The sequence below is a fragment of the Numenius arquata genome, chromosome 4 (assembly GCF_964106895.1).
Source record: "Numenius arquata chromosome 4, bNumArq3.hap1.1, whole genome shotgun sequence".
NCBI lineage: Eukaryota > Metazoa > Chordata > Aves > Charadriiformes > Scolopacidae > Numenius > Numenius arquata.
This window is the reverse complement of record NC_133579.1, coordinates 55,381,804-55,408,204: the sequence shown is the minus strand read 5'-3', so window position 1 is coordinate 55,408,204 and position 26,401 is coordinate 55,381,804.

Here is a 26,401-nt window from a genome sequence, read left to right as displayed (position 1 = left end):
CTTCCCAAAGAATAAAATGGGAAAAAAAACCACTTAAGCTACTTGAAAAATTCTACTTTCCCTGATAAATCACATCTCTAGACAAATACCCAACTAAACAATTCATTGAAATAAAACATGTCTCTACCTTTCTTTTTTATATTGCTCTTTTTTTTTTTTTATATACTCTTGGTAACATTTTCAGGTGTGGAGTTACTGCAGAAGGACTATACATTTAATCTAAAGTCATAACTGAATACTCATCACCGGGAACCAAGGTCAGGAACACTTCTGACTGCCGGGGGCAGGACAGAGCTTGGATTCTTGAGAGCCTCTAGCAGTATACATAAATGTCACTCTTCTATACAAAGGGAACAGCAAATGAAGGTTCACAATTAGAGCTACCTTGGTAACAAGTTTTTTTATTTCCTAACCCTCTCATCACTTACCTATCTGGATTATAAAATCTTAATCACTTCTTCATTCACATTCACAGTCACATCACTTCACATTATTTTTCCCTGTTTGTTCCCAGTGGCAATGCATGTACGGTTTGGTAGAATATAGGCATAGAAGGCAGCTCAAGAACAGTATTTGGTAGGTCCCACTACACATATATATTTCTGCCCATAAATCATCTGTGCTTCATTGCTCACGACCACCTGATACCAATGCAGCTGGAACTTATGCACCACAGGCACCCTTGCTGTTGTTGCTCTTAACATCAGACCACTTAAAAAGAATCATTCAGCCAACTTGTCTCAACTACAAGACACTGTACCTGGAGGCAGACTTGGCAGAGCACATACATCTGTACCTCACCTACCTACAAAGCGATCCAAAGCCATGCTGTGGAACAGAACAAACTCAGGCTTTCTTCCTGACACAGCTTGTTACTTGCATTGAAGCCTGTGGATGCAGATAAGCAGGCTGAATGTCACATAAGGTTCAACCATAGCACAAGTTGTTCTGGAAATTTTAACGGTAACACAGAGGGTGAACAAGTATAAAACGAGTGCAGTGAGAATAAGAGAAGAGAAAAAACAGTGTGGAGGGAAAGAGGGATAGAAATATACATATCCTCAGATATGCAGGAACAAAACACAAGAACAAAGAGGTATTCAAAATACATCTCTGAATTCTAACTAGACTAAGGAGAGTAATAATACTTGTAGAACCCAAAGTCATGATTTGCACAGATTTGGAGAGGCAGAGCAAACGCCTGTAGTTAGCATCCAGCTCCATGCATTTCCTAGGATAAGGTCAATTACAGCGACCAAGTAAATTACTTAGTATGTATATTTATGGGTGCATTTGACAAGATAAAAAGAACATTAAGTCTGCACTGAAATGCACGTGTATACAAATCTATCGTAAATATTTCAAAGGCTGTTTCAGCACTATACAAACAAGCCTTGCCAAGGAACTACCTTGTTGAGCCAGAGCTCAACAGCTGTGTTTTTGTTGCCACAAGCAGATGTGAGTGAACTCCTAGCAGCAGATTACCCATGTTACCTATCAATCAGTCACTTTCCATGAGTTTGAACAAAGGCACCTGATCTTGTTGTTGTCACTGCATTGTTCCACTCTGTCAAACTATGCTTTCCTGGCTGCTTTCAGATCCAAGAGCTATGCAACAGGGCAATATGGAACGGCAGCAATGAGGGTATTCTTTGCAAAAATTATTTGCTTGATGTAAACAGAACTGTACTTCAAGCCATGTGAAGTACCTGTCTTTTCCCCCCATCTCCCCAAAGGATTTAATGTTTTAATTTATTTTCTTTTCCCAGTGCAGCACATTACCAAAATACTGAAATGCAGAAGTCTGTTATATCTAATCCCACAAACTTTTCATACAGGATGTAGGATCATGAAGAAAAGTGTTCGGAACTTCAGAAATGCCAGACAGTTTCTAATCCTTATTTATTTCCTTTCTACATGTCTGTTATGACTATTTTTAATTACAAACTACTTGTTTTCCATGAGATCCCTACTTAAATCAGAAACTCAGAAAGGATGACAATTGCTTCCTGGTTGACTAGTCAATATTTTGCTTCCTATTCATCACTCATTTTGTTATCTCAAACCTTATTTACTACCTGCTGTTCAGGTTCTGCTATGAAGATAGAAAAATCTATGAAGGGAATTAATAATTCTATAGCTTTCATTATTCTTGCATCCAAGTACTTCACAAAAAACAATAATGGCTACAAAAACTCATGAGATGAAAAAATATTTATCCCATTTTAGAGACATGGAACTGAAGAAAAGAAAACATAAGACGTGAAGGACTTCAGAAATCTAGAACCAGATTTTTCAGAGTACCTGATTTAAGGTAAGTACTCATATCTTTATAGAACATTGCACCTTGTCTCTCCATACAGTTACTTTGAACAGTCTTACCTCCAGCCCTTGCAACTACTGTACCATTACATGAAGACCAGATTTATTATTCCAGTAGACTTTCTGTACGGCAAATTAATTGCACCAGATCACATCTGATTCTTATAGTTTCTTTCTCTGTAGGTTCTCAAGTGATTAATAAAATATCTGACCTTATGGTATAGCCTCTCATTGGAAGCACTGGTTTATAATTCCCATCTTAAAACAGTACCGGCCACCTACTTCCACCGACCCTTCCAGCCCTAAGAGTTTCACTCTGACAGCAAGTTTTGCTGATGCTAAACTTTTTCCCGAATGCTTTATGAAAATCAATTTTAAAAATTCAAGAAGTGCCTTGAGGAAGAAAAATAAAGTGAGTCTATTAATTTGAAATATTCACCCTTCTCTCTCAGCCCCTTGAAAAAAATGGGGCATAAAAGAGGGAAGTTAAATATAGCATGACAATAATTCAGAAGAAACTAAACACTGCTGCTGAACAGCAGGCAGAACAAACACACAAAACCTCCATTTATTAATGTTACTAAAAGATTCCTTTTACTCCCCAAAAGAGTCAAAGACTATTTTATATCAAGATGTTCTTCCTTACCTACCCCTACTCCTAAAAGAAAGCATGTTTGGGAAGAGGTGAGTTACTTCAAGCATACTGCTACCTCAGTGAATAGACAGAAGTCAGAGATGTCACCTGCTAGATTCTTTCACCATCTTCTCCTCTCCCTTCCTTTTACAGCTATTTTTTTGTTTTTTGGTTGCAGTTAGTAAGTAGATGCCTTACAGTAGGTTCATCAGACCTCACTGTCTGTAAATAAAATATCTCACTTAAGTTAATTGTCTAGATGGTACATAATCAAGAACTTCCAGACCCAAACACCTTCTTCAGGACAGAATAAGTCAACATCTAGAACTACACAGCCTAGATATCTAGGCTTCACACTTAGAACACTAAAGACAGTGAAAATACCGACCTACTTTCGAAGCATAAGTAATCAGACCATAGGCAAGTCAAAATTATTAGCAAAATTATTAGCAACTATATTTCAAGCCAAAAAGCCCAGCCAAAAAGATACAGATATACTCAGAACCATAAAAAGAAGCAGCCTTCTTTAATGCAGGCAACTTGAGAAAAAAAAGAAGTCCCTAGTTAAGTTTTCATAAAGCTTTCATAGGAGATGCCCATTTTAAAAGAACAGCTGTTCCTGAACATTAACCTAATCGCAAACAATTCATTTTCCCCACCTTTTAGGTTAACAGATCTTTTCTTCTGCTCATCAAGTCAGTCCCCTCTAGCCTCCTTAAACTAAAGGACAGAAATACCAATAACAGTAGAGAAACTCTCCAGTCACTGCAGAAACAGCAAATATAATGATTTCCAGGAGCCTGGTCTGAGTAAAGGCCTGTTAAAGACAGGAGAACGGCACAGGTGTGCCAGTAGCAGAGATAACGAGCAGCACATGTTTTCAGTCAAAGCCCTTAATTTAAAGCCTCTTCTGAGCCAGGAAAATCTTGGGAATAGAGATAACAGGCAATCAGTGACCCTGTCAGCCTAAGAAATCAAGATTAGAATTTGGTTTTGTTGCCAGTATACTACTAAGTCAGTACTTACTGAGTGTTTTTTATTTATTTCATGGCAAAAAAAAATAAAAAAGTGATGCTCTTATAATCACATCATCAGAAAGAATTTCTGAGTGTATCAAGAGAATGAAGAAAGGCTTTGCATTGTGCACAGTCATATTGCTTTACCTTATACTATAAATTATTATGCTTTGCCTAGAAGTTGAGGTCAGCATTAGGGTAAGACTTAGAAACTGAATATAGCTTGTCTTGTATGTACCTGTTAATTGTCCCATCTTGGACTTAACTCACATCATTAAGTTTCATGTCAAAATGATTACAAGCTTATTCAGGTGATCAGTAGAGATTCGGTCTTGTTCCACTGGTGCACAGACAGCTAAAGGTCTAGCAGCTTTCTGCCCTCTTAGCTCCCAGATTTGCGCTCTTACACTGCAGCTTCTGATAAGGAAGGAAAAGCGTGTTGGCAACCCACTGTGACAGAGAACCTTAAACAGTAATTGACAGGCAATTGCTTCCAGCCCCTTCTTCTGATTTGTCCTTTTAGAGATGAGGAGGAAAGGATGGAGCACAGACTGATGAAACAGGAAAACATGGAGACAGGACAGAAAAAGAGGGACAAATAAAATCTAAGAGCACTCCCAAAAAAGGAGGAAGCATCCACATATATCTCTCCCCTTATCTAATGTATCTCTACCCTGCCTTGAGGCTTTTGATGGGACAAAATTAAAGCCTTTTCCTAAAGACACCAGATTTGTTTTGACACAGGAATAGGAGTTTTGGAAGAAGACCTCCACATGATGGATGTAACATTTTACATCTGGAAACATCTCTATACCTTCCTACTCACTACTGCCAAATGGAAAGACCCATGACAGTCGTATTGCAACAAGAAAAGCCTCTTGGGCATACACGAAACCTCTGTCTGATTTGAATGGAGGCCTCCAGGAAAACTGCTCAAACCCCATGCAGCTTGGAGCCACTCCTGGGCTGCAGGCGTCTGCTGCCTCCTGCTGCCCGGCCTTCAAGATGGATTTCTAATTTATGGAAAGGTGGCTGATTTCCAAGAAACACAGGGGTAAATTTAGCATCTAGTATCAAAGAGGACCACAAATTACAGGGATTAACACCCAAATCATTAACCCTATGTGCTCAAATATTGAATATGATGGTTGAGGAGGTCAAATTGCTGCTTGAATGAGTTTCTAGAACTTGGATTCCAATAGAATAGAGGCTACAAATGCATTTTATGTGAAAGTGATTACCTCTCCAGCCCCTAGTTACTTGACACTCAGGAGATCCCATGACATGCTATGGTGCTTCCCTGGCTGTGTTAAGTTTATTAGGAATTTCCCCTCTTCCTCCTTGTTTAAAAGACACTTAAAACATACCAGAACTAGTTGCATTTCTGGGTCAGAGAAATGCAGGTGACAAGCTGACGATAAGCTTAAATCTCATAAATATCTACACACTGTTTTGAAAAATCTAGTAGATTTTAGAGACCCTGTTTAAGCAAAGATTGCATTTTCATCAATAGCTACTCTTGATAAATATGTAGTTGTTCCTTGATTGCTATCTGAATTCATTTTCTCTTTTGTTAATATTTTTTGCTAATATTATTTAGAAATGGACTTCAGAGGATCCCCTGAGGTCATTCTTTTTGGTCCATAGAAATAGATTGTTTTTTTAAAATGGGGCAGAGATGACTCTGTATTGAAAGTGTGGTAAATTCTTTATCTAGCTTTAATTTTTACATAAACATCTTTTTAGAAAGATGGATTGCTTTTTATGGGATAGCTTTAAAATATATTAAATGTCATAAATCTTTGTCTGTAGAGATCATATTCAGAAGAGATATACTCTAAATGAATAGATTTTATTAATGTGGATAACTTTAAAACAGTCGTGATGAAAAGTCCTTTAGAAGTTGCTGCAAATGAAATTATGCTCAACTTTTCTTCTGCCACACACCCTGCCACACACCCAATCCTTATTTAACCCCACATACTAGAAATGGAAAGGTTTGCTTTATCCAAAACAGAGGATTTTCAGATATTAAACTTTCTTGTAGAGCATTAGATTTTTCATGATCTCATCTGGACATTTGCCAGAATGCTTATTGCACGTGTTGCTCTAGCTAGATAAATGTATAATGACCAATGACTTTAGCTACCAGCCTGAAGAACGATGTTCTTAAAAAGTCATCAGGTAAACAACGAGACACATTGGTAGACAACACAAACAAATGACTACAGAAAGTGGGACTAGTGCATAAATCATGCGTGCAAGCAAATAATAAATCAGATGGCTATGCATTCTAATAAACAAAAGCCGTGGCAACTATAAGACATAATAATTTCAGTCTCTGACACTTTTATTTGATTTTCCCAATGCTCACCTAACTCAGACCATTCTCTTCATCCCTATTGCTTGAGGGAATGATAGGGTGTGATAACATGCAATTCTGTGTACTATAGCACCAGTCTCACAATGAAGCTCAGTGATGCTGATGACCTCAAAAGTAACTAATATGTGAGACAAAAAGCATTCCCTTGACATTCTGGCACAGTAGTGTTGGATATACATGCACACAAAATTCTTCTACTGTAAATAATATGGTATTGTCTCCTTGGTTGAAGATAACTCATAAGTCCTGCAAAGAATTCTCTAAGAAGAAACTGTTAACTTCTGTGAGACTAGGTGCACAGACCAACATAAGCTTCTACAGAGTTAAAGATAGGAACAACTTTTCCTGATTAAAATAAAATTAATTAACTTTGCTAGTAATTACAGATAAAAGATATTTTCTCTCACTTCTAATAACTTCTCCGGTGTCTTCAAAACACTTTTTTTCTTAAATTGCTTCTTTGTTCTATTTAGTGAGTTTTCTACTACAGTATTCTATTTTTTTCTGATGTGTTTTTATTTGTTTGCTAATGGCTTATTTTTTTAATGCATTTTTGATTGAAAACATTTAAAGCAACATTATTGGTTAGTTGTTACAGGATAAACTGCTCTGTTTCTCTTAATTAATTATTATCTGGTATGCTGTGCAAATATGTGCATTACAGAATAAATTTTCCCCTAAGGAATCTTCAGTACTATCCTAGGTTTAGAGTGTGATTTCAACATCAGCTTTGTATCTGAAATAAATATGATTTTTGCTGTTACTGATAAAAGTCCACAGGCCTTATATTAACCTGACAGTGCAGAGTATTGGGACTTACCTGCACTTGTCTTGCTGTGAGCTGCAGTTAGCTGTGGTAACAACCATCTAAGGGTCAAGGCACTACTGCCTAACCTTTTTCAGCTTCACTCTGTGGATATCATACATGGTTAAGATCTAAGAAACTTAGTAAGTCATTGTGTAACAAACAGTAGTCTGTCCTGCGACTGGGAGCTGGAGAAGGCTGCAATGTAGCTCCCAAACTTTAGCTGGAAACTAATGAACAGAAAACAGACTTCAGTACAAAAAGTGTAAAAATAAGCCCAGATTGGAATCACCAGCAATGAACTCCTCTGGCTAAAGAGCCTGTAAGGCTGAGGACTTGCTGCATCAGCTCCACCTTTCTGCTTGAGGAAGACAGACACTGGAGACCTTTGGACCCAAAAGGAGTTAGCGTAACACCAGAGAAAACGGGTAGATACTAGAAAGATTTTTGGTACCACAGGGTTAGCTGGTATGAGGCCTTTGAACTTATACATGTGTTACAATTATTGTAACTGGACTAATGAGAATAAATTTTCTGTATTTATTAGGTAGTTAAAAATAATTAGACAAACACTAAATCCTTAGCTCTACGTATACAGCATGTTCCCTTTTGCTCATAAGAAGTTTTTTTTAAGTATAACAGCTTGAGCTGGCATAAATCCATGCTACAGCTGAAAGATTCACTACCTTCCCCTTAAAAAAATAAATACTCATATTAATACTACTAGTAATAATAATATTTCTGGTCAGATTTGGTCTGTGACTGAGCAGTCATATTCACTATCGCTAGAGAAAGGAAGAGAGGTGGAGATCGGGGAGAAAGCATGCAGGACCATTCCTTGCAGGGCAAAACAGGTTTGTGAGTTTAAGCCCACATCTGGATCATATTCAGGATTTGTGGGTTCTCTCAGTGGTTTTCTGTAAACAGCAGTTTTTCATGAAAATTCATAAAAACTCAAGACATATTTCCAGAGGGTAAAATAAAGACATTTATGCACAGCTGAATGGAGTTAGAGGAGGACTTCAGCAGAATACTTTTGTGCTGGTATTTTGTCCTCGCCTCTAATTTCTGTTTCATTTACCACAGCCACATAGTGAAATCTTAGAAAACAGAGGCTCACACAATACAAAAGTCCAAGTTAAATACATCACATAGTCCTTCATCAAAACCAAAGTCTTTATTCCAAACTATTTTAGTGTTTTTTACAGCTGTCTTGTAATGAATCAAATACTATATAGTACATAGAACGCCACTGAGTCCAAAACCAAATATGGCAAAAGTTTTACACATAAAATAAACAGTATTGTCAACGATCACAGTTCAGTGAGTGAACCATAGCATATCATAAATCCTTCACTTACAAACACTTTTGCCTCAAAAGTAAAGGAAATGGAGATAAAGGGGTTTAATTTAATGTTAATGTTAAAAAATACTAGTATCTGCTGTGTTCTTCAAATAATCCACACAGAAGCATTGCTAATGTATACTAAAGTTACTCTTCTCATATAATAGGGGGTGATGTTTGGGATCAAAACTTCAGGCAGTGATCATTTTTCAATCTTTCTACTTACTAAAAATCAGAGATTGAGTTTGTTCTCCCACTCCCAGTGCTGAACAAGACTCTAGTTGCATGGTAATGAAATTACCTGCTGACATGCACTTGTGGATTTACTTCTCAAAGAAGCCATGGCAAACAAGGAGAGAAGAAATAGGAGAAGTCTGGTGTTCTCTGCTTTACCCTGACATAAGTCCAGGATATGGGTGGGAAACATATCTGAGCCTGGTCATTTGAAAGAGTTCTCCATATCTTCAGTTCAGATAGAGCTTTTAAGCTAGCTGTTTCTACTTGATTTCCCTAGGTCGGGGCTCTGGGAAGGAAGCAGCATCAATGTTTGAAAGTTCTAGAAACCCTACAAAAGCAGACAGTCCAGCTGTAGAGTGGAGGTGTAAAGGTGTGCTAGAGATGTACAGAAGCGCACAGTATTTTGCAAGGATCTTGTGAAGTACTGCCATGGGCTTCTGTAACACACAAAGACTGACTTTGCAATTCATTTATAACGTGACTAGGCCTGATTTATATTGCACTTTAAATAAGTTTCACCATATCTCAAAGATGAACTTTCCAGTTCTGATCTCAGGTTAGAGGAGCTAGTAGTTAGAAATGTTAAAAGTTTTCTTAGTGGCAAGAAATAGCATTTGAACACAGAAAAAAATATTAGAAATATTTCCCACAAACACCACCTAAGCTCCTGCTGCTGTGCTACATAAAGGGTAAATTAATATTAGAGATGCTATTCACTAGCATACTTAGATTCCAGCAAACCAGATGCGGTTGTTCCAGTCCTAACGTCAGAGTTATTGGCAAAGTTGACACACTGGTTTCGAAATCTCTAGAAAGAAATGCCACATGAAAAGCAACATTATTATTACTATTAATGATTTCTTTGGGAGGTTTGAGCGTTTTTTTTTTTTATACTGTTATTTGATTGTTAAAAACCTCAATAGTATGTATACCAAGCATTGAAGAGATACTAAACAATGTGTTTATAATCTGTTATTTATTATCACTGACCAAAGAGACAGATACTACCTTTTCAAGAAAATAATTCATTGCCTTAAATAACAGTACGACTAACATTTATTCAGATGAACTAGTAAGAACATGAAGCTTCTGAATAATTTTTCTTTTAAATACAGAACAGAATTAAGCTTTTGTACTGCAGACAAAAGTGCTTTTATTACCTGACCACCTAAGCGGCAAGCCTTCTACATTATACCATAATTACAATTCTGGGATGCAAGTGACAAACAATATTGCAACTTTATTGTTTCGTCTACTGTCAATGTTAATGAAGAAGAGTAAAAACATCTTTCATAATAAGTGTAATTGTAAAACGCTTAGAACCAGCTAATAATTTAGAAAAGGTTATTCAATACTTATACAAAAAATATATTGCATGGGCTATGCCAAGAAAAAAAAATGTTGAACTGAAAAACAACAACAAAAAAGATAGACAGTAGATAGATTCAAACTCAGCAATGTGGATACAACACTTTAATATGAGATAATTCATATGTTTGAGAGACTGAGAAATAGAAGTTTCACTGAGGTGGGATTGTTTTACTTCCAATACAATATTTTCCAACACTTCTCTGAAACAGTCTTACCAGGAGTTTGGTTACTTTAGTCCTACGTAAGTTCACAGTGAAATCAGGGTAAAAAAACTACATATAAAATCACAGTGGTTTTTTTTATTTACTTGCTGACATCATTAGCAAAACAAATGACATTTTTTCTGGACCTACATATAGGTAGTAGCTGCAATTTTACACATTTTTAAGTGCAGAAGCTAAAGAATAAGCCCACTCAATTTAGCATAGAGCTAAAATGCTTCAAGTCAACCCCAGTTCAACAAAGCAGTTTAGTACATGCTAAAATCGATATTCAGCAAAGCATTTAAATACACATTAATCACCAAAGATGGAAATAAATTTGAGCATAAACTGCTAAGCATGTGTCTGAGTAGTGCCTTTGCAAAGATATTTAGATGCCAAAATATGAATATAAACAACTGAGATTTTCAGAAATGGCTTAGTTGTAGAATTAATTCCCAATTAAATTCTAGAAGTAATTTGCACCTGAGTCATAACTAAGTTAATTACTAGACATCTTGCACTTTACAAAGCTAAGCCAAAGGATCAAAATATAGACCCCTGACCTTCATTTTTGGTACCAGCAAAAGTAAAATAGGTAATCAGCTTTGTTCCTGTAAATATCTGAGCATTTGGTATAAAGAATGGTGTGCTGTGTTACAACAAATATATTCCTGTGATGCTGTGAATCTCAGTTCCCAAGGAAGACTTTATTGTTTGGCTGTACTTGATGGTATACTTTCTAATGTTTGTGTAGAGGGGAGTTGTGGAGCTCAAATTTTTATTCTACAAACTCAGCAATATCCAGAAAGTTAAAAGTTAAATCTTTCCTAGGTGAAAGTTTAATAAAAGAGCAGGGATAGCTTTGTTAGGTTTAAATACCTTCCATCAGTAGAATATAAAGCCCACATAACTTAGGTAGGTTTTCCTTTGGTGTAACATCCATACGAAACTGAAAGTTATCATGTCCAAAAAGATTCAATCTTTTCAATCTTCAAGGTTCTCAGATTAAAAAAGCAGCACAGTATACAACAGCCACGTGGACATAGTAGGAATCAAGAAGTTATTTTAAAGGATATGGCTTATCAAAATATCTTCTAAGGAACAAATCTTTCTAAAAATTGTAGAAAGCAATAATTTTCATAGGAAAATTTGTTGCCAAAATTACTGTTGTTTTCATCAATAAAAAAGAGAATGGGGAGGGGAAATAAGAAAATTCAATACGCAATTAAAAATTAGTCACTGCATGTATATTCCTACTGCATTTGTCACAAGAAGATGATTAATCTTTACAGTAAATAAATATTACAGTAAGTAAATTTCCTACCTCCTTCCATCATACCTGTGTCTTTTTTGCTGAATTATCTTACTTTTCTGAATACTGAGATATACCAAGCAGTAGAAAGGATAAAGTTTATTTAAGCCACACAAATGTAACAAGTATATTTCAGTATTACCTTGAAGAAAAATATTTCAAGAAGAAAACATTGGAGAAAACATCTCAGAAAGAACGTAGCAATATTTAAAAGTGAAGGAGAGCAAATAGAAGCAACAGGAAAACAATGACAGGATTTCTAAAAGCAAATACTAGTTAATAGATTAAGAATGCAGAAACCTGAAGGAAGAGGAGCAGAGATATCCATTAGGAATAATGGGAATAGTTAGAAAGGAACAGTGCTACCTCTTTTTGACGTTTTCTGTTTTTTAAAACCTACTTAATAATACAAGCAGGCTCTTATAGTGGCTCAGAAGCCCATTATACCAACAAGAACACAAGCATAAATTGAAGAAGCCACACCAGGAAAATCAGAATTCAGCTTTTTTGTACATCTTTATGTTGATCCTCTGTTTGTGCTATTGTTTAAGAAGAAAACATAATGCCTGTGTTTTGCCTTAGGAGTATTTACCCCATAGCATGATGTGTCTGTTAGAGAAATTGTGCATGAAAATGACAGAGGAAGAGTTTTGAGAGAATTATGTTTTATTCCCATTATGTCCAGCAAGAACAGTTGGGTTGGCACATCAGGAAAGAAGATGTTTCAGCTTGTGTTGTACAGGTCCCAAGGTGTGGATTACCAGGCTAACCTATAATGTGTGAAAATGAAGCCATCAAACTTTAGTCAATTTAAGGGGAAGTAGATATCTGTCACAGGTTCTTTTAAAAGTCTCAGTCTGAGAATCAAACCATATTTAACTGTTACAAATAGATAAACATGTGAGGTACCGTTCTGGGTGAACATCATAATTGCTTGAAATAATAGTAACATCGATATTCACTTTTTTCTGTTTTGCATTTCAAGATAACTTATATTTTTTGTTTTCAAATCTAGTAACTCTTCTTCTTTTTTATCCTTTTTTTTTTTGTGTGTGTGTGTGTGTGTGTGTGTGTGTGTGTGTGTGTATACACCCCCAAGCCCAAAGAATCATTGACAAAGCCTGCTGACTGTAGCTGAGACACTTTTACAGATGGCCACAATCCACTAGGCATTGAATGTGCATATTTCTATATTAAGTAGCTCAACATTCAACATCTACTGAAATTCTACTTATAAAAAAATGTTCAGAAATCAACTTAGACTACATACTTCAAACAGTGAAGTTACCAAACACATTTGATGGGATATCAAGTGTACCCTGACAAAGTTTGCTGATGACACCAAACTGAGTGGGGAAGCAGACACTTCGGAAGGGAGAGCCACCCTGCAGGAAAATCTGGATAGAATGGAAATGTGGGTGACCAAGAACCTTATGAAGTTCAATGAGGACAAGTGTAAGGTCACTGGGAATATGGGAATACATAGTCTAGGAGTGCAACACGTGCTGGGATCTACCCATCTGGGGAGCAGCTCTGTGGAAAGGGACCTGGGGGTCCTGATGGACAATAAGCTCAATATGAGTGAACAGTGTGCTGCTGCGGCAAAGAAAGCCAACAGGATACTGAGTTGCATCAAGAAGGGCATCACCAGCAGAGATAAAGAATTCATTATTCCACTCTACTCAGTGCTTGTCAGGCCACACCTGGAATACTGTGTTCAGTTTTGGTCCCCACTATGCAAAAAAGATGTGGACAAGCTGGAGAGGTTCCAGAGAAGGGTCACAAAGATGATACAAGGACTGGGAAGCCTGCAGTATAAGGAAAGGCTGAGAGAATTGGGTTTGTTCAGCCTTGAGAAAAGAAGGCTTAGGGGAGACCTTATCACTGTGTTCTAGTATTTAAAGGTTGGAACAAGGCTGGCTACAAAGAAGGTGAAGAGTCCCTTTTTATAAGGTGTCACATGGAAAAGAAGAAGGGTAACGGGTACAAGTTCCTCCTGGGGAGATTCCAACTGGACACAAGAGGAAATTTTTTCACAGTGAGGGTAATCAGCCACTGGAATAATCTCCCCAGGGAAGTGGTGGATTCCCCATTGTTGGACACTTTTAAGATTCAGGTGGACAGGCTGCTGGGCCTTCTTGTCTATACCATGCTTTTGACATGAAAGATTAGACCAGATGATCCTTGAGGTCCCTTCCGACCTGGTATTTTATGATTCTATGATTTGACAATTAATGACCTATGATACTAGGGTGGGGGGTGAAGCAAGAGCTTTCTCAGTAGGTGGCACAAGCCTTTTTTCAGATTAATAGAAAAATATTTCCATGCAGGACTCAAAGAGACCAGAATTTTGGAGAAAAGTTCTTTGTAAAACACTAAGGGACACAATCAACTGATTTTCGGTACAAAATAGCATCCTCAAAAGGTCCTCAGCAACTAGGGACAATAAAAGGCCTAGGCACTTGCAGGCACCTTGCTATCCGCTTGGTCCATAAAGAACAATGCAAAACCTGAAGCCACATGACTGGCTTTACTGCACGGTGTGGGTAAAGAATCAGGACCCTTTGCGGAACAGCCTCACACCACATTCACACCGAATAGAAAGCAGCCAAATAGCTAACAGGAAATTCTTGTAGAGTTTAGGTTCCTAATTCAGTATTCCAGAGACACAATTTTTTTCAATTTAGGTTTTCAAGGAATGGAACATAGCTTGAGCTTGTTTCTTATCTGTTCCAAAATATGGTTGCTGAAAGAACCATTATGTTAATCTTCCTGGAACCACCTACATTTTATGTAATAGTTCAGAGGTTTTGAACTTAGGAAGTTGTAAGTATAAAATCTAGGCTGTTTTCAGACTGAGACAGTTCAAAGCCATATTTCCTGGGTTTTTTAAGTTAGCTTTTATTAAGGAAGTGAGAAATACAGGGCTACTTTCAGGTTGATTTCTATCTTTTGTTTGTGTAATATACAATTTATAAACTATGATGGAAACGGGCCTCCTGTTTTGTCCTTCTTTTTTCTTTACCAGCATTTTAAAAATAAAGCCACTGTGACTTTTTGGGGAGGCATGTCAACTTTAAAGGAAGTTTCTTATCTTTGTTCTTAATGGCTTTGTCTGAAAAATACAAACAGCCAAGCCTCAGAAACTTTCTGCTGTATCCACCTATGCCGTATCTGTACAGTTCTATACCTGTATACCAAATCGGTAGAGGAGAAAAATCAATCTAAAGGCTACAAATGAACAAGTTTATTAGCTTGTATAAGTGCAACAACAGATAAGAAATCTCTGTTGCAAGATAATGTGAATGAAAATGAAAAACAAAAATGAAAGCCAGGTAGTAATGGAAAAATCTTCATTAAAATAATTAGAGCATGAAGAATCTGGGTTTCTTGTAAAAAAAAAGTATACATTTAATTCCTAAGTTGTACTCTTAAATAAAAGAAACTTCAGAAGAAATTTTACTATCTGCTTGATAGCTACCTGTTTAAAAATAAGAAAGATTATTTTGTAAATGTCATATCAAGATATTTGCAAAAAGAATATATTAAAAAAAAAGAAAGATGAAAGATTATACACTTTTCTTTCTTTCATGGAATATTTCCTGGAAAAGGATTTCCAAACTGTCATATTTCTTGTAGTTACTTATTTAGAATGGTTTATTAAGAAAATTCATTTGGAGTATACTTCTGTTTATGAAAAGTAGTTCTATACCAGTCCCACAAATTATTTGAGTGTTTGCACACTCTATTTACTTAGGAACTTTATATTAGAAAACACAATGTTATATCACAGCGCCAGGAAGGCTGATGGGTTTGGTAGTTCATGAGAAAATAGAAAATATTTTAGGGTGTTTAGTTTTAAGAGAGCTGTAATTCTAGGGGAAAAAAAAAAAGTATTAAAAACTTCCTAATTTCATACAAAAGAAAAGTAAGATTAAAGTCTTACTTGAGTACTAGAGTCTTACTTGAGTATTATTTTAAAAGGAGAAACAGAAAGATGGATTTTCGTTCACGAAAAATATACATAATCCTGTGTTTAAACTTCAGTCATATGATTCTGCAGTCATTAAACTACAGCAGAACTAATCAGCAGCTGAAAATTATGCAAGGAATTAAGTACCTCCCTGATTCTGGTTTTAAGAAACCTCTTTTTAAAAATAATACTTTACTTTTAAGCTTAAAATCAATTTCCCTACAGATTACTTTTGAGTAACCGTAAAGTTAGAACTTTTTTTCTTTTCAGAAGTGAACCAAATATTTTACGAATTCATTATTTTAATGCATTATTCTTATTAACACTTAGCTCTAACATTTTTTACATTTTCACACATTTTACTTTGAAATGCATTTGAAATGCTGAACTATGTTAATGTGCACAAAAAAAATATCTTACTGATATTGCTATTTATGTTGATTTATATCTTTTTTTTTTCATTCAGAAAGTTCAGTCTTCTAAAACATAGTTGGACTACGTGACTAAAAAAGACAAGAGCCAAAATGAAATTAACACCTGAACAAATTCCTCCAGACTATGGCAGTGAATTAGTGAATCTAATGAAGCTTCAAAGCAATAATCAGTAAACATTTGTTTTGTACTAGACACCCCTCTAAGTATCAAAGCATCAAACCATTAGAACCACTTAGAAATGGAATTCAAATCTTATTAACTCCTTGGCAGACACAACATCTAATGTTTCTACTCCTGCCAGGACATACACAGAAAACAGGTAGATTTGAAACATAAAAAACATAAAATAATACACTTAATCCAAGGTTGTTGCTGTTAATGCAAAAATTAAATAAATCAAGAGGCACAGTAGAGTGATATTAAATTTGGGTTTTGAAAAGCCAGTAGTGATATCCATTGGGCAGAAGCAAAGCGGAGATTTTAGGGAAAAGGTAAGAGATCTTAAAAGAAAACTGATATTAAAGCATTTACATTTTATACTCTTTAAAAAGAAAAAAAAAATCAGGAAAGATCAGAAATGCTAGAAAATAACCAGGCAATAGCAATTTATCAAATATGATGAGGAGTAATTTTTTTTTCCCCATTATACTTAAGCTATTAGTGCCTTAGCCATGGAGAATGAAGCTAAAAATTAAGGTGTATCCCATTTTTTATGGTCATAGGTTGTTTTGCTTTTCTGTACATTTTCATATAATCATAGAATTTTTTAGATTGGAAAAGACCTTTTAGATCATCAAGGCAATGGCTCAATGTCCAAGTGGAAACCAGTAATGAGTGGCATTCCTCAGGGGTCAGCACTGGTACCAGTGCTGTTCAGCATCTTTGTCAGAGACATGAATAGTGGGATTGAGTACACCCTCAGCAAGTTTGCCAATGACACCAAGCTGTGTGGCACGGTCAACACACTGGAGGGAAGGGATGCCATCCAGCGGGACCTGGACAGGCTTGAGAGGTGGGTCCATGCAAACCTCATGAAGTTCAATCAGGCCAAGTGCAAAGTCCTGCACCTGAGTCAGGGCAACCCCAAGCACAAACACAGGTTGGACAGAGAATGGATTGAGAGCAGCCCTGAGGAGAAGGACTTGGGGGTGTTGGTGGTTGAGAAGCTCAACATGAGCCAGCAATGTGCACTTGCAGCCCAGAAATCCAACCTGCTGCATCAAAAAAAAGCATGGCCAGCAGGTCAAGGGAGGTGATTCTACCCCTCTAGTCAACTCTCATGTGAACCCACCTGGAGTACTACATCCAGAGCTGGAATCCTCAGCACAGGAAGGTCATGGACCTGTTGGAACGGGTCCAGAGGAGGGCCACAAAGATGATCAGAGGGATGGAGCACCTGTCCTATAAGGACAGGCTGAGAGAGCTGGGATTGTTCAGCCTGGAGAAGAGAAGGCTCCGGGGAGACCTTATAGCAGCCTTCCAGTACCTAAAGGAGGCCTACAGGAGAGATGGGGAGGGACTCTCTCTGAGTGAGTGTAGCTATAGGATGAGGGGAAGTGGTTTTAAACTGAAAAAGGGGAGATTTAGATTAGATATTAGGAAAAAATGCTGTGTGGTGACACCTTCATAGGAAAAAAAAAAATGTTCAAAAGAAGAATTAATTTCTCCTCTGCCACCACAAACATGACATCACATATTACAGACCAAGAACCTCAAAAGAGTCTAATTCAAAAACTTCAGGAATCTTTCTGCTGATTGCACTGGATTTTGGATTGGACCTAAACCAATTCTACCTTCCACATCACTGGCACAGAATATATAGAGAGGTGTGAAATCAAGTTGAAGGTAAGTACATTTTGAAAAAAAAATAAACCAAAACAAAGCAATAAACCCCAAACCCAACCAACTCTAACAGAGCTAGATGCAGATGATAACTATCCTGTCAAGGCAAACAATGTGAAGCAAGCTGAATTAATTTCTGAGTGATACATATTGGCCCATCATTAAATAAATCTGGGAAATTTGGAAGTATTTCCTTTTCTCTTGCTGATAATGGGTAACATATGGACTCAACCATTACACCTTCAGGGAAAAAACTGATGTAAAGAGAATGTTGATTCTAATCAGCATTTAAATGCTTGCTTTTTGTTTAAGTTGACACTGGGCAGAAGCTAGCTAGAGCTTCTACACTTGTATGGGGTTTTGCAAACTCACACTTTCAAATGCTGGCTGCTAGGAGGAGCTAGGAACTAATCTTTGAGGGAGATTTCTCTCCCTACCCTGGGTGCCAGATGTCAAACAGAAACTTTAATCCTAGTATCAAAGTTGTCTCTGAGATTCCCAAATTTATCTTTTATTGCAGGCATCCAAAGTAGTTTTTTCAGACTGATTACCTCTGCAGAAACAAAAGCACCTCCAGTTTGCCAGTTTTATTTACAATGCTTTGAATGCTAAACAAACCGAAAAATGAAGAGTGAATTAATTCTGGTGAAGCAGAGGTTAAACTGTTGCCTACTAAACAAAGCAAAGTGGCAAAATAAAGTCAGAACAAAAAAAAAAAAAAATCAGACAAAAGATATACCTGTCGTCGGCCCCTTCTCACTGTCACTTACAGTTATCCAAGTTATTTAATGGAAAATTGTGCCGTGCCCAACTCCCAAGTGCTGCATTTAGAGGATATCTTTGAGGGATCTCCTGGAGTTTGAACTTTCCTGTAGGATATGTTGAAGGCAACTTACAACAACTTGCCTCCTCAACTTGAGTTTTATTTCAAAATAATGGAAAAGCTAACAACCTAACATCAAAAGCTGGAGCTGGTTGCCTGAAGGATGTCTCCATGTCTCCTTTTTTTCCACATGTAATCTCTTTCTCTTTTAAAGCTTGCATCCCAGGTCTTTAAGCTGATAAAAATTTAGCTTTGGAAGCACATGTGTAAAGATTCACACTTTCTGTGCAAATATACATGCAAGTGCAAATGTAAATGTATATGGACCCGCCTTCCCTATCCCTTGCTCTTCTCCTTTTGCATATTTCCAATCCCACTGCATTGCTTCGTGATATTACAGCACTAAAGAGTTATTCACTGTACAATCCTTAATTAAACATAGAATCTTTGGATCACCTTGAGTATTTCAGAGTCTGCACACAGTACGATATAACAGTGATAAATTTGTTACCAATTTGTCTCCCACTTGTTAATGTTAGATGTTTCTGTTATAAGTTCCTACTCAGTTTTATAATAAATAGACTATCACAGTATTTGTAAATATATGCGGAAAGCAAGAGTACGGAATCTTAAGCTCCATGTTTGGTTTTGTTTAAGACTAAGTAACATAATAAGACGTGAATTATTATAATAACCAGAAGGAAGATGATTAATTTAAAATCTTTTTTTTTTTAATAAATACAACAGGAGCTGCTGCTCTTTAACATGCAAACTTCTTGAATGCTCTGTAATGTAACAAAACAGTGAAGTAATAAACAATGAAACAGCATGTAGGTACATCATGAATTAGCTGAACTTTCAAAATCTTATCAGTTTTGTTTTTCATTTTGATTTTGTGTTAAATTATACTTCTGTTGCTACCTTTAACAATTTATTCTAATTTATTGAATGACATTCTAATTTTGGGAAGATAATACTGAGATGAGGTGAGAAAAGCTGGAATAGAAGGTAATAGGGTATAGGATTTTAGGAGATGGGGAAAGAAATACATTCTTTTTTTCCAGGCTATCATATTTCTCTGATGTATTTGCAAGCTCACAGCATAAAGGAAATTATCAGAAACAATAAGATATAACAGGGCACCTGTATGCCTTGGAAAGTACAGTGATGTTCATATGCTTTTTCTTAATAATAGATAAAAGTTGCATAGTCTTTTGTAAGAAGGTTTTTCCTTTGAAAAATGTGTTATATTTTAAAATCTTGTATGATGTTCTAATATCAGTTGTTTTTTATTCTTTTTGGTTTCACAACAAGATTTCATTCAGTTCTTCAATTGTGTAGACCTATACTGTTAATGTCAATATGATACCATCCCACCTTCTGGACTGTGGATTTCTATTGTTACACTAGACTCCTCTGTGGGATGCAATAAAGAGAAATTATGATATTTAATTTCTTCTTTCATAATTTTTGGGCAAAGAAAAGGCAGGATATGTCCAAAATGACAGAATTCATTCACCTGTTTGTCATTATTGTTAGTTTTCTAACTCATACGCATACCCAGTGCACCAAATCTATATCTGCACAGACTCTGATTCAAAGAACATATTTTAGAAAAGCGGCGCTCCCACTTAAAATGTATCTTAGCACATTACTGTAGAACATGAAGAGTGCTCAATCACCTCCATAAACTCATACTCCAGGGATTCATACCGACTGTAAAGCGAACAGTTCTCTCAGCAGTTTTCTAAACTTAGTTTCACTTGGATCAACAAAATCAAAAGCATAGTGTGGCTAAGAATCATTTATTTCCATCTCAGAGGTTATTCTCCTTGTCAAAAAAAAAAAAAAAAAGGAAGAAATTAATGCGAAGAAGCTGTCTGTCCGGCCACAGCATTTTTATAAAATATTGTGCGTGCACTAATTTTTCAGGTGAAAGTAGTCAAGCCTGAGTGCCTCTGGCCAACTGATTTTCAATGAACTTTCTGGAAAATGTCCAGAATTATATTTAGAGGTAATAGCTTAAGGGTGGCTTCTTTCTTTCCTTTATAGATACCAGCATTATGCCTATGCAATGAATTAGAGGACTTGTCTTCCACTGTCAGAAAATTTTATCAGGGAAGTACCATGGACAGAGACAGTATTTGCCACTATTCAAATTTTCAGTGCTCAATAAATAACTGTATGAAAAATGCTTATAACTTCTTGAATATTTTATCTTTTAATTCATCTTTTATCCAGACAGTGTAGTTGTAGGCAGTGCTACGTACCATATTATTACCATATAATAGACATTATTTATATACAGAGAGGGAATATAGAGACAGACAGATTCAAAGACACAAAAAACCATATGGTTAACTGTCAAGATTTAGTACCTATTGCTGATAAAGTCCAAATTTCAAAAGAGAGCTGAACTCCTGATTCACTGCTCCATTAAATCATATCTTACATATAAAACAGGTCTTCACAACTGAAAATGGTCAAAACCAGAACTGCAATCAGCTTCCAGTCCATGAAGCACACGCATGGTCAAAACAAAATAAAAAAATACACAGTCTTTGTTATAAAATTCCTATGTCTTTTTTCAATTGATAGTTTTAATGAGCTTCTAGAGCAAGTTTGGTTTTTTTTTTCATCATCTGGGATAATCATTTAGACAGTTAGACATAGTTCTTTAGACATAGTTACATGACTTTTGACCAATTCTAAAACATTTTGCAATCAAATTACAGACTTTCTAGAATTATTAGAAATGGTGCCAATGAAAGAGTTCAGAACTTTCTTCAAAAGTACTAAAGCCAAATGAAGAGAGAAAATATCACATAACCAAAAACCCTGTTGCACCTCAGAGAACACAGCTGTAAGTCTCCTGTGAATTGCTAGTCATGGAGACACTACAAAAGCTTGCTGTTATGCAGTTTAATTTTAAACAAAATTTTGTTTATTTCAGTAGATGAACAAGTTGAACTGACAGCATTTTTGTAATAAAATCTTTACCATCAAAAACTATCCTCACTTGTCCTTTTCCCATATGGGAAAATTAAAATTCCTTTAAAATTCATTTAAATACATTTTCTCATCTCCTCACCTACAATCACAGCCCCTATGGTCATTACTAGAAAGCCTCCTTCTGTATTGTTACTCTTAATTTCAAATTAATTCTTACTTGCACTGATTTGAAAGAGAGATGTCTCAGGCTTGACGGGTCTGAAAGAGGGAGTAAATAGCCTTTAACAAAATTCTCAAACATTTAAAGTATGTAAATGTGAAGCAATGAGAATTTCTTTAGAGTTCTACAGGGCAAGGCATCAAGAACACTACAGCAAAGTTAGAAATAGCTTATTTAAAAAAACAATTCATCTCCCTCAAAAATAAACTTCAACTCCCAAAGCCCAGATACTATTGCAAAGCATTCTCAGAAAACGAAAATCTTGAGACATTTAGAAGTTCATTACAGAGAATAATGTGCACTAAGGTCTCTATTACAGCTAATATATATGCAAACATAACTGCTAAGCTGAGTATCTGACATAAATTTTAAGAAGCAATTAGTTGCTATAAGTAACTGGGCTTTTTAAGCATTTCCTTTACATTCATAAAGACAATTCCTTGGGACCCTGGAATTAGTACACTTAAAATTGTTTACTAACACTAATATGACTACAGAGAGCAAACACGTTCCTTATACAGATATATGTAGTTATCTTTATTTTCTCTTGCTCACTCTTTAGTGCTCTCCTTCAAAGATTCATAGAAGAATAAAATGATTGGTTTAAAAGTAGTCTTTGGTTACAGTATCTGAAGTATATAACTGAAGATATCTTTACTACACTAATTTTACCTGTTTACTGAAGTGATAAGAAATTCACCCTCTATTCAGTGGATGGAACACCCTGCCATTTAAAATATACTCTTTGCTATAAAATGGAAAAAATTACATCAATTTATATGAGACTCATTTGTTTAAGTACCTTGGTGAGTCTAGGCATTGTCTATTTATAGCCTCTTCCTAAGACCAATTGAGTTAGGAACAGTTTCAGCCGGACTTGCATCAAGTCCCTACTTAGGGAGCTTTTCCTTTTGACTAAGAAAAATTTTATCTCTGCACTTAAGTTGGAAAGAAAGGATGGTTCTCAGTAAGCATGAAAAAAAAAGAATTCTTTATTCTTTTCACAACATAGGCAATTACATTTGTATTTTGGTAGTTAATGGCAATTACCAAGCTGATTTTGCTTTCAGGTCAGTTTTAAAATTTTTAACTCAACAGTTTTACACTCAGTTTTTGCCTCGCTTTTTGATCCAACTCTTTCCTCAGTGGAAGAAAACATTCATATCATTACTGGGCCCTTCTCTTCCTTCCCCACCAGACCCTGATGGTGATGGCTCTATCCTGGAATTCAAAGGATGCAGTCTGAATACCCATGAAGTGATATTTAAATGCTGCTCTTATTTCCTAGAAAAAAATCTCTAATGACTAGGCTATTATATAAAAGTCCAGATTCACATCCTTCTCTGCCAGTTCCTAGAAGTTAAGACAGATTTAAAATGTTTTTATGATGAAATCAGTCCTGTCAGTCTGTGTTAGAGGTGATTTATTATCACCTACCAGAGACGGAGCCCCAAAACAGAGGACAAAATTAAAAGAATACTATTTTTGGATCCCAGTGATGTGCAAAACTGGTGTGGATGCCAAACTTCTTAGTATTTTTGATGCTGCTGCTGTTCTGAACATGTTTGTTATTAAGCCAAAAAAAGAACTTTGCTATGACATCCAAGTGTGCATAAAATTGTATCAGAATAAAGAGTTTGTGAGGTCATAGTTTGAATATCAAGTGCTTGAATCATGTCTCAATTTCACTTTAAGTACTAAAAATCTTTACAAGGTACAGAAACTACCTCAGTCTATTCATTATTCATAAATTAGTTGTTTATATTTTTCCTGTCTTTTGATGTTTTTTTTTCTTAGATTTGACTTTTTAGTACTGTCACGTTGCTGGTCTTCTAATTGTGGCATATTGTCTGAAGAGAGGAATGAAGGTCTAGTTTAATTAAATTGAAAAGACTATAAAAATTCAGTTTTCTTTCCAACAGTAAATGCATTGTGAACCTAATTAACATGAAAATAACCTGTTTTCAGGATAAAATAGAGAAAGTCTTGTGAACCAAAAACATCATTTAGTTAAAATGCAGATTACAAGGACTTGATTTTAAAGATATCACACTTTTTATTTCTAGAGACCAAGGGTAGAGATTAGATCATATTAAATTGCATAAAAATGTTACAGTGTTCAGTGCTTTCTCCTGTGTTCAGAGTCTTTTAATCTGTGCTTATCCTTAAAGATAGTAATAATGAGAAATGTGATAATCATAAAACTTACTGTTTAAAAATTACACCTTCTTATTTAGTCCCCTACTTCTGGGATTATATCTGCTCATTTTAATGACAACAAAATAAATCTTTTATTGCTTTTTACTCTTTTTAGCATTGAAAAGTTAGCACAGAAAAAAAAAAGAAGTTTAATTTTATTCTACCATAGTTATAATAAAAATTGTAAAATGAATTTTAGTTATAAGATTTTCTTTACTACTTACCATGCTCACATCAGGAATGGAGAAAGACATATCCTTTTAAAGTTGAATAAAGTGTTTTGATAAAACTAAAGTCAATCAGGGAAGATCTTTTTTGTTAAAATACAGCTCAGGAAATACCAAGTATCCTAAGATTCTTCCACATCTATTCCACGTGTATCACAGAAGAGCATCTTTCCCAATACTGTCTTCCATAAGAATATAATGTTAAATCTTTCATAGTTTGAAGATGGAGTGACAACCAGCAGAAAATCCACTGCTGTAGAGAAGCCTACTGAATGTTAATAGCATACATTAAAGAAAAACTTAAATAAAGCATCAACCTGGTACTTTTTGTACTTGAATCTAACAGTGTACGAACAACATAAAGTGCACGTATTTCCTCTCCAGTGAAATGCGTCATCATTTATGAAATAAGAAAAGGTAAAAATAAGGAGTAACAATGAGTATCTGTAGATAGAATATGGAAAATAAGGAATACTTCCTGCAATTGCCTTTTTAGGAGAGACTGTATATAGGTAGCTAATGGTTTTTCAAATTTACTAGAACACATAACAAAATTAGCTGTCTTCATGGAAAGAATAATATCCTGGTCAACAGATCAGCTGTTTAGTCTTCTGCTGCATCCCAAAGTAATCAGCTGAAGGTCTCTCTCTATAAGCATCATTGTGTTAGATTTTTGTTTGTTTCTGGAATGCAACAGTGTGGTTTTTTAAGTGCTGCATCAGTTCTGCAATTAGTTTTCTCTTTGGAAGTGCTGCTGTAAACAACAAGAGGACTTGCTGTCTGCCTTATCCAGTCGTATTCATGAAACAACTTTAGTTCATCGGAACTTGATACTGGTTACAGTGCATGAAATAGGATTCTGTTTCTACATTGCTTGAATTGTCTCTGCGTACATGGGTAAAGAAAATATGTTACACTATGAAAACAGTCAGTTACTAAGTTTTCTCCAAGGCCAATATAATCCTGAAAAGCCTTTATTTCTTATGACATGGCAAAAGATCAAAAACATTTCTTATCTATCTATATCTGTATCTACATCTATATCATCTATATCTACATCATCTATATCTGTATAATCTATAACTATCTCTATGTCTATATCTATATCATCTATCTCTATCTACATCTATATCTACCTATATCATCTATATCTACATCTCTGTGTGTATTTATCACAATGGTATCTGGGTGCTCAAAAGCATTTAAAACTATCTGATCAATTCAATGTGTTTGTGTCTTGTCTTACAGTAGTGGGCTGAATTCATCAATTTTATTGAGTTAACTTGAATGGGTTTTGTGTGATACATCTACAGGTTCTCTCAGATTTAGGCAGTAATTCATCAGGGAGCATAGGTTTCTATCCCTCACTTAATGAAGGAGTTGCTAATAGGCCAGCCAAGTAAAAGTGATGACAACCCTATTTCCAAAAAAGCATTTTCATGAAGAGGCTTTGACACAAAAAGACTGACTGAGTTTGAAAGAAAACCTGGAGGACTCCAAGAAAAAAAAATGAGATGCAAATATTATGCACCATCTCCACAAGTCATTCTTTGAAAAATGGAGTGAATGAAGCTGAAGGACCTGAGCAGGCTGGTCAGGAAAAGTTCTGAAATGAATCAGCTAAGAAGAAAAAGCATTATTGATCTTAGTGTAAGCAGTGCAAGTGTTACTTTCTTTTTTTTCCTCATCCATACCTTTTCTAATAAACATTTATACATAGAACAGACTACTACATATTATATACATATATCACATCCATACACACACTTATACAGGTGCATTTATACAGGCATGTATAATCATTACCTCATATCAGCAGAGGAATCTAAAAACAGAGCACTGAGAAATCTTAACAAATCCCCTGATTCTTTGCACTGTATGTTTTCACAGAAGCTGCATACAGTGAAGGAGAGATGTTACTGCTGGGCCAAGAGGATGAAACATCTTCCACTGTCAGGATAGCCCAGAAAGCACTCTCACGTGCTTCAGGGCAGCACACCTATAAACCCCAAAGTTCCCAAAGGAGTGTACGATTTTTGCATTACAGGTATATAAGGCCCTTTATTTTCTTCAAAAGATGTATGCTCTTGGAAAGTAAATTT